The following is a 9,613-nucleotide window of genomic DNA, read 5'->3' as shown; positions in this document are numbered from 1 at the left end:
CATTGTGGTGTGAGGCTGATTTTCAGCACACAGCCAAGGAAAATAAAGCTGCTGCAGCGGCCCACTCAATCACCGAAGGAATCTGTGGAAAAAAGCAAAAGTCCGAGTTCACAGAAGTCAAACTTTCACATTCATCTGGAAGAATGGGATAAAAATCCCACCAGAGCAACGCCTGTGCTAGTTTCTCCAGGACCACGGGATACTGAAGGAGTCCAGTTAGGAAATGAACATCTTTAACTGGGTTTAAACTTCAGCTTCTCCTTTTTTGTCCCTTTTTCAGGTCACGTGATGTTTCGTGTATGAACGAGACGGGCCCAAAAAACGATTAATGCCTCGTGATGTGAGATCTTCAGGCTTTTCCTTTAAAGCTCTGTGAAGGTGCTCTCACACATGCTGGTTTAAAGCTCGTGGTCACGGCGTTCAGAGCTGATCTGCAGCTCGTTTCACCCCCACACAGTTTTTTATTGCTCTAATCTGTTTCAACATCCCGACGCCTCTTTACTTGGACGGAAACATTCGGAGCGTCTGATCTTCATAATTTCTCTTCCTGCTGTGATAAACATCTTTCATTTCAGAAGATCCAAACGCGTCGAGTCATCGGAGGATGCAGATTTAGGAGCTTAGAGACAAACTAAATGACAAAGAGTTTGAATTTGTGGAGCTTCTATTTGATCCCATCAGGAAATAAAGGAAAACTAAGAGACGTGACTGATGATGGACAAAAGGGGAGACGCTCTGTCTCACACACAGACCACAGATGGGAAGTGAACCTCTGCTTTTCCTTTGTCTTCCATCTGTCCACGTGTCTGCCTCCTCCTCCAGGCGTCCCGATGTAGATGCTGATCAATGGATCAATCAATACCCGCCGTCACACAGCAGCGAGGTTTGGACAAAGGACCAGAGAAACCTTTTGTTTCCTCCAGTTTTTACTGCAAAGAAACAGCAACGAATCCACCGATTTATCCCATTTATCTGCTGGAAACTACAAAATAAGAGCGTGTGAGATTGAACCAAACATCCTGTGTGTGCGTGAACGTCACAGATTCCTACTTTTTCTGTTCCTGCGTCTTATTTTCTTTCACTGGAACCAAGTGGATATGAGACTCGTTTAAACGAAGGAAAACAGAAAAGACTAAGACTGCTTCTGTGTTGAGCAAAAACTGAACTTCACGAGTCAAAAATGGTGCAAACCTGCACGAATCGTGAGTTTAAATACGAAACCCTGAGTGTGAGAGAGCGGTCGCTGTTTAATCCCAGCCGTGAGGTCATTATTTTCAGTACTGACAAAGGTGGAGCTTCTGTCTTAAATGTCAGAGTGAAAACATCAAGCTCATTTTGGAGGATTTCATCTTTGACGGTTGTAAGGAAGAGGACTCCCTTACTGCATTTATTTATATTATATTATCTGTATAGCACCTTAGAGCACACCTTTCACTTTATTAAAAGCACTTTATCAAGCACTTTATTTAGCATTGCACTTTAAGCATGGATTTGCACACACAAGAAGTTTAAATATTTATTGACTATTTATTGGGAATTTTAAAATCAGTTGGTAGCCTTATTTCAGATCTGGCACAGCTGCTCCTCATCAAGGAATGTGGTGGTTGTCTGTCAGGAGAGAAGAATGGTGATTGAGATTGTGATTAAGGTTTACCAGTAAGGAAAACTAATGCAAATGTGTGTGTGAAATCTAGGGATAAAAGTGGTGCAAATAAGTGTTTGTAAGATAATGATTACTCACCTTTCTTGCCTGTGTCCTCTTCAAGGTGTTTGGGCAAATGTTTCCCCGGGGGTCCAGACACCATTTAAAGGTTCCGGGAGAGACCATTGGTAAAGAGAGTGTGGTGAATCTTGTTGTGCTTGGGTTTCTGGGTTTTTATAATATTGGGTTTGGTGTAACAGTAAAGTGTGAAATATTTATTAATATGTAAATGTGAAAATGTATTTATGTATTTATTTATTCTAATTGATATATTGTATACTGTGGTGGAAGGTTGGGATTTAAGAATTTACCTGAGAGTGGAATAATGGTTTAGTCTGTGACAGCTGAACATATTTAAGGCTGCCAGTTGTCATTAGAGGGTGAATTTTTGTGCTGTGAAGAAGCTTGACAAGTTGTTGTAAGGAGCGCTGTATAGCAAATAAATACTTTGTTCCACTACACTTGCTTTGGTCCATCTCACTGTGTTTCCAGCCGCTAAGGGCCGCCTTGTTACAACGGTGCAGCGAGGAGGAGACGGAGGAGGGTGGGACTCAAACCCAGGTCGCTGTTTTTAACCTCGCAGTGTCCGGCCGCCCGCTGTTAGTGAAACTGCAGCGGATTGGTACAAACCAGAAACCGAACCCACGGTGACGTCAGCGGCTGAAGTTTGGATTTTGGGTCACGCCATCTTGGTTTTTGGAGACACTGGAGTAAAGAAACAAAGCGTGCAGCAGCGTCACACCAAGGAACTTGCTACACTCGCCTGTGTTACCTCCACCTGTCAGTCACACAGGCCACGCCCCTATGTTGGAAAGAAAAGGATTCTGTTGGCGGTCCTCATGAGCTCAGGACCAACACAACGACCACAAAGGAAACGTTTTCTGGCCGGTACGATGGCGGCCGGGTAAAAGAGGCCGATGGTGCAGAGTCAGATTCTGTTTTAGTGCCTTGCTGAATGGCGCCGGCGTTCATGGTCCTCCAGGATGCTCGGTCTCTCCCTCGGCGCAGCAGCTCGTCCTTTCCTTCTGCCCATGATGGTTTCTCTCCTTCGGCCTCCTCCACTTCTTTTCCCTTTGAGTTTTCCTGATGTGACATCATCGATCCGACCCTCCTCCTCCTCCCGATGAAGCACGTCTCTGCAGCACCGTCGACACGTTTCCTGTTTGTGTCCCAGCTTTGCTTCCGTACACGAGGGCAGGTGTGAAACCTTTCTGTACTGTTGCTGTGGGTTGGGCAGACGACAAACTCCAAAAATGAAACATTAATCGACCTGAAAGTCAAAGATTTTCACAGTTTGAAGTTAAAAGTTTGACGTGTTTCTTTTGTGTTTTGTGTTTCTAATCATTCAAAACGTAAAATAAAAACTCAAAGATAATAAAACTGTTTTGACTCAGCACACGCAGCCGGCCGACATGCTGTAATCGATCATCGATCGATAATCCTGATGTCGGCAGCGTCAGACCCAGCGATGCTGCTCACACTCAGACCTCGTCCTCTGACTGAACAAACGAGGGGCGGGACTAGTCACAGCGAGTCCGGCTCCAGGAAGCACGTTTTCATCCAGCAAGCTGAAAGTGAGAAACATCACAAACAGATTTTTAAAGGTTAAAAATGGCAGCTCAACACACTCTGACCAACGCGCCGTCTTTTAGCTCCGTGTTTGGTCTCCTTCACCTGTAAAACCCCTGACAGACCCCTTCAGCTCCACACAAAGCCATGAATAGTTTCACGTGTCGAGCCTTCATGCTGCAGTTAGGCTGAGCAGAGCGAGCTGTCAAAAACTGTCACGTGCATTTGGAAAAAGCTGCAACGCAACATTTAGGATTCAAATATACGTCACACATGGACAAAGACTGTACATAAAAGATGGACGTAGCCATTAGTTTCTGGATTTTGCATTTGGAAGAAACAACTCTGGTGCGTGGACCACTGTCCTGTTGCTTTTTTTGTCTGTTTGTTTTACAGTAAGAAGTGACCATATTTGGATGATACTGGAATTTTCAGGTAATATTAACAAACTTGATTAATCAAAATAGCCACGCCCCTAAATCCAGTATCCAGCTGGATCATTCGTGAGCAGGAAACTATCCACTGAGACCAAACATGCTTAATTCTGCTGAACATTTTAACACAGGAGTGTATGAGGGCGGACTCACTGCTGAAGGCAGCCCCAAGTGTCCTCGACATAAGCTGCTGCAGCGGCCCACTCAATCACCGAAGGAATCTGTGGAAAAAAGCAAAAGTCCGAGTTCACAGAAGTCAAACTTTCACATTCATCTGGAAGATGAATGTGTCTTGTGTACTGTTTGTTTGTATATGTGTCTTTCTTACTGCTGTTACACCCAAATTTCCCCTCGTGGGACAATTAAAGGATTTTTCTACCAAAGTGGCCACGAGAAGAAATGAAAAATAAAATAAAAATGAAAAAGATTATTTTAAGGCTGATTTAAACAAATTTTTTAAAATTTGCACTCAGAGAAATCATGCTGTGCAAAATCTTTTTTTCTTTTTCTTTTTTAAACTCGTCCGATTCTGCATCAAATTTTAAAAATTTTCCTGTTTTTCCGCCTCTACACCAGCTTTCATTAAATTCATCTCGGCAGGTTTTTTGTGCCTAATCTTGAATTATGGTGCAGAGCTGAAAATAGTTTTTTTTTATCAGAGACTCGCTGTACCCACTCCCACAAACCGGCCGAGCACACAGTGTTTCAGCCGTCTGACAGCCCGGGGAGAGAACGCTGGCAGTAATTTATGATCTCATGATGCATCAATACTGTGAGGAGTAAACACGTGTGCACGGTGTCCTGGTAGTGCGGAGGTTGAAAGGTGGTGCAGACTTTTGCAGTCGTGGTAAAGTGTCTGAGCAGTTATTTAGTGTGGAGCTAAAGGGTCGCTTTGCATGCAAATAAACACAAGAGGAACGAGTGCAGCGGGGTTCAGAGAGCTGAATGGTGGGCAGAGGGAGTTTCAGCAGCTTCACCTTGAACATAATCGCTGTCTGTGCCAATTAAAGTGCCACCAGCGCCCCCGCCCCTCCTCCATTATCCTCTGGCCTCTGAGAGCCGAGGGAAGGTATGTGGGCTCGGCGCCAGCCGGCGGGCCCGCTTGGGAGACAAACACCGAGGCGGCCTGCGTGGGGTTCAGCTCTCTGAGGCAGCCTGGTTTCCACAGCAACGGCCACCGCCGCCAGCCGGGAAAAACCTCCTAAATGTCAACTTTTCCAGGAAACGGGGAGAAAAGAACCTCATTTTAAAGTCTCATTGCTTACAGGGTCCCCAAAAACCCTCAAAGACGGCTTCGAGAGACATTCTTGGGCCATTTGGTCATCAGAGATTCGTTTTGTCCGAGTTTGGCGTCGTTAATCTCCAGCTTCAACCAGATTTTATAACTTTCATACAAACCTGATGTGTCTTTGCACTCCCCACCACACTGTCAGTGTCCTGTTTGTACTGAACTCACACTGTAAGAACGTCTTCTGTTTGTTTAACCTCGTGTGATTGACAATAAAAGCTCAGGCTCTGTTTTTTGTTCCATGCCGTCTTCCTGTGAAGAGTTTAATGTCGGATTTGTGTGCTGCTGCCACATATATCTCACATATTTGTCAGAAACACAGATTTTTCTGTGGATTTCATTTGTCTGAACTTCAGCATCATAACACAGCAGCTCCTCTCAGTCAGAGCTATGCCATCACATTCACACGTCTGCTTTCATGATGCATTTAGGGATCACCTGTAAATTGTAGCTAAAACAAAATAAAATTGGTTTCAGGTTAAAAGAGCCTTGCAGTAGCAGTATGTAACCCCAGTGTGCCCATGTTCACCCTCAGAGTGCCAAACTTACCCAAAATTCACCAAATTCTTCCTTTAACCCTAAAACTCTTAATCTGAAAATCAGACAGAAATGAACTAATGTGTTAAAAGTCGAATCATCTTTTATACATTAGTTTTTGGCCTCCATGTTTTGAAACTTCAGCTTTAGCGTAACGCCTGCTGAAATGTTAGCTTTCTGAAGTCAGAGGTCCGGGTTATCAGCCAGGTTAGCTGACACACGGGTACTGAAACAGCATTTTTATGGACCCTGCGGTCGCCACGGCCTCCTGTAGAAGCTGCAAAGGACTCAACGGTCTGAGTATTCATGGCTGAACCACAGGAAATCTCCAGACAGCTACAACAGTAAGAAAAATAATGCTTGGGTTCAGATTTCTGTTACCAACTGAGCGGTGGCGGCTACTTTCAGGGACCTGCAGCACGTTTTTCTCTGGATGCAGCCACTCTTTGTGCAGACGAGAGCCTGACGTCTTAGTAATAAGAAAAAAACAAACAACCTTTGTGTGTACAGGTGGTGATTAAACGTGAACATAAGAGACTCGGGAATGCATTAATGCCACTGAATGTCCTCACAAAGATAGTGAAACAAATGTGTGTGTGTGTGTTAGCTCCTCCCCCTGCACACAGAGTGGAGCAGTCGCCCCAACAGGAAACATCTTTGGCCCAAAATATGAGAACCGCTCAACCAAACGACCTGAAACTCAACACTGAGCTTATCGACGTCCTCAGAAACACACCAGCTGAGTCTGAAGTGGATCAGCTGACCGTGGACGCTTCTGTCCATCTATCTGTTTGAAGGTCAACATGAGCTGCTGTCAGTGCAGTAGTCTCCCTGTAACATGTTTGTTGGCAGCATGTCATACTCAGGTACATTTCTGCACTTTAACGTGAACATTTTGGTCCTTTTTCATTTCAGTTTTTTTTTCCATTTATAGTCGTAGGAACATCGACCAATCACATTTCAGCAGGTAACCTGAAAATTAGCCACTGTACATAAGAACTTGTGCTTTTTACAAGTTCACTCATAACTTCTATCATGTGTTGATTGATTGATTGAAATCCACTGTGATGTTGTTAAGAAGCAAAACTACAAAAAAAGTCTTTGTCCAACAAATTATTGATCTCACTGTTTCTGTTCTCTCAAAAATTAAATCACCACAAAAGTCTGAAGTCGTGCTTCACTTGGTCCACAGATGAATCCACTCGAAGCCCAGACCTCCCACCGTCCTGCTGATCTGACCGACAACACGTTTAAAAACGTCTGCGTAACAGCGATGAGTCTGACACGTCATCAAACAACGAATGACACACAATTCATACATGTCAAAAAACAAAATCAGGCTCAGGTAAACAATCTGTGGAAACTGTTTAATGTTCAAATGTAACTTTATTTATAGAAAGCAGACTCACATTTAATTTCTGTGTTATAGTCTCATCTGTGTTTCTTTGAATGAAGCTGTATTGTTCATGGAAACAAAGTCGACATCTGCCTGCCTGCGCTGCAGTTTTTCATCTGGTAAATACTTAATTCAGATGGAGCAGAGTATTTATATTAATACTAATGTTGAAAACACAAGAAACAATAAACTGGTTTTAACTGTTAACTTCACCCGTCTTCAGTATTCAGCTTGTTTCCTGCTTCATGTACAAACTGCCTCCAAACCATCCACAAAACACTGGGAGTGCGATCTCCCAGTGTTTATGAACAAAATTAACTACTAATGTAAAAAAAAAAAAAATGTTATATATATATATATATATATATATATATATATATATATATATATATATATATATATATATATATATATATTCATTCTTTTATTTACTCACACCACACAAAATGTAAAAAAAAATAAATGATAATATACAAAAATCAACTATTTACAATTCAGCTTTTAACTATTTCAATTTTCAGATGTTTCCTTTTAAACAAATTTAAAAGGAAACAACACAAAACACTGCAAACCACAACACAATAAAATGTGACTGTAACTCCCCCCCCGCGCAGCGCTGGGCAGAGGGGCGCAAACTCCCATCTCTGCTCAGCGCCAACACAACGAGTGCAGCGTAAAGCGAAAAAAGTAAGAGAAAGAAAAAAAAAAATCTTGCATTATTCACTTGAAAGAGTCGGCTCTAAGAGCCATTTCGTTCGCGACCAACCCATCACTACTGGAGACGGTCTGAGTCAGGGATTGGTCCGAGGAGGCGGCGGTGCCATCAGGTCCTGCTGACTATTCCTCACAAACAAATCAGCCCACAGAGGCTGACAGAGGTCAGCTGTTCCAGCTGTTGAAAACAGCTTCAGCTGCTCCTCAGCGCTCATCATCTGATCTGCTTTTTAAAACAGGACCGCCATGCTGGAATCCATAGCAACAGGCAAACTTACCGGGCAGCTCTGCCACTTAGTGGTTTTCATGAGAGACTTGTTATTAAGAAAACATGGGACCCACGTGCCTCCAGACGACTTCATTAATGCACCACCCGGCTGATGGAGGCTCCTTCTGAAGTGGTTGATGCCCCCATTACAGTCCTAAAAAGGTTTTTAATCCACAGATTGTCAAAGAAGAAGCTCTGAATGCTAAGAGGACGAGGCCACCTTTGGTTACTGCACTCACAGTTTGAAGTCTAAGTGCAGCCATCTTGGTTTGTTTGGAGCTGGAAGTGACCATATTTGGACAAGAGGGTGGAAGTGATCAGCTACTCCTAGCAAGACTGGTTTTTAAGCTAATGCATCACACTGACACTGCACCCTCTAATATTGAGAGCTAAATAACAGGCTAACAAACTCTTAGACTTTAATTCACCCAAACTTAGAGGACAGACTTCAAGGACGCAGCACAGCAGCACAAACTCGGACCGCAGGTCGAGTTCAGTGACTCCAGACAGCCAAGGCCGAGACTAGCAGCTCCAGCTCTAACCAGAGGAGCCACACACCAAACCTGGAGCCTCAATCAAGTTAAAAAAGAAGCGTTTTAAAAACAATCACCTGCCGTGCTGCAATTATAAACGAGGAAATGATCCACAGAGACCCAAACTGTTTCTGTAAACGTGCTTATTTCTGCTGTAAAGTTCAACATTTTTATGTGAAAGTCTACGACAGGAGCCTCTGGTGGCCACCAGAGGAACTGCAGGTTTTACCTGCTTCCACCTGATTATTTCGCCAAACTCGGATCAGAGAAACTTACAGAAAACACAAAGTAGGCACAGAATGTTTCATGTGTTACTCTGAGGAAGATTACAGACTCCTCATCACTCTGCAGGTCATCAGCTAATGAGAAGGTTGGTGGTTCAATTCCCAGCTGCTCCAGTCTGCGTGCCAAACATCCTGATGTGTTCATCACTGTGGATCTTAGACCAAAAGCACTTAGATGTAGAAAGGTGCCTGTTGTGAGTGAGGCATGCTACGTGCTCAGGAACCCTCCGTTTACCAGTTAAAGCCCCGCCCACAGAAAAGCTTACATCACAGTGCATTCACTCCTGGGTCACTCTCACCTGGTGCTGTTCCAGCTGGAAATGCTTCACATAATGAGATCAGTAACTCCTGTAAGTCCAACAGCTTCACTTCACATAGTTTTTTTTTGTTCTCCTGGACCTGTGTGATGTCACAGGGAAAGACCAGAGTAGATTAGAACAGAATAGAAAAAAACTTTATTATCCACATCAGTGGGAGATTGTCTTTGGTTCACCAAATTAAAACACTGAGTGACACTGCAGAAAGCAGAGCATTGTTCACAAGCAAACCTTCAGAAAAACAGCAAGTTTGACATTCACACCTGGTTTCGTACTTATTGATCTTCTTTACCTGATATTTCCTCTTTGCTCGAGCTCCTTGTTTTTTGTAAGTGCTGTAAGACGATCTGAGTACAGCGCATGTTAAACAGTAACAGCAATAATGTAAAAGTAATGATTTACCACGGTGACACGCACATTCACACAAATCTTCCTCCTCTCGGACAAATTTCAACTTTAACTGTTTCTGTGCAGCTGCAGGGGTTGAAAGGTCGGCACTAGGACCCATCGGACAGCTGACCGGCTGAGCTTCCGGCGCTAGGACCCCGCGGACACCGCGCTCCTCTTTGTT

The 9,613-nt window shown here is 43.6% G+C and overlaps 2 long non-coding RNA genes across 2 annotated transcripts; both read right to left on the bottom strand.

The window, feature by feature from the left end:
• Positions 1-1,435: 1,435 nt before the first annotated feature.
• Positions 1,436-2,117, bottom strand: LOC146379666 (uncharacterized). Its single transcript, XR_014801453.1, has 2 exons — positions 1,742-2,117; positions 1,436-1,608 (listed from the first exon to the last, which is right to left on the bottom strand). It is a non-coding gene; the product is annotated as an uncharacterized LOC146379666 (long non-coding RNA).
• A 41-nt stretch (positions 2,118-2,158) lies between these two features.
• Positions 2,159-9,507, bottom strand: LOC146379665 (uncharacterized). Its single transcript, XR_014801452.1, has 3 exons — positions 9,025-9,507; positions 3,859-3,926; positions 2,159-3,270 (listed from the first exon to the last, which is right to left on the bottom strand). It is a non-coding gene; the product is annotated as an uncharacterized LOC146379665 (long non-coding RNA).
• Between the last annotated feature and the right edge of the window lie 106 nt (positions 9,508-9,613).

This window comes from Perissodus microlepis, chromosome 10 (genome assembly GCF_051167445.1).
Source record: "Perissodus microlepis isolate ML-2025 ecotype Zambia chromosome 10, ASM5116744v1, whole genome shotgun sequence".
Classification (NCBI taxonomy): Eukaryota; Metazoa; Chordata; class Actinopteri; order Cichliformes; family Cichlidae; genus Perissodus; species Perissodus microlepis.
This window is presented reverse-complemented; position numbering and strand designations above follow the sequence as displayed.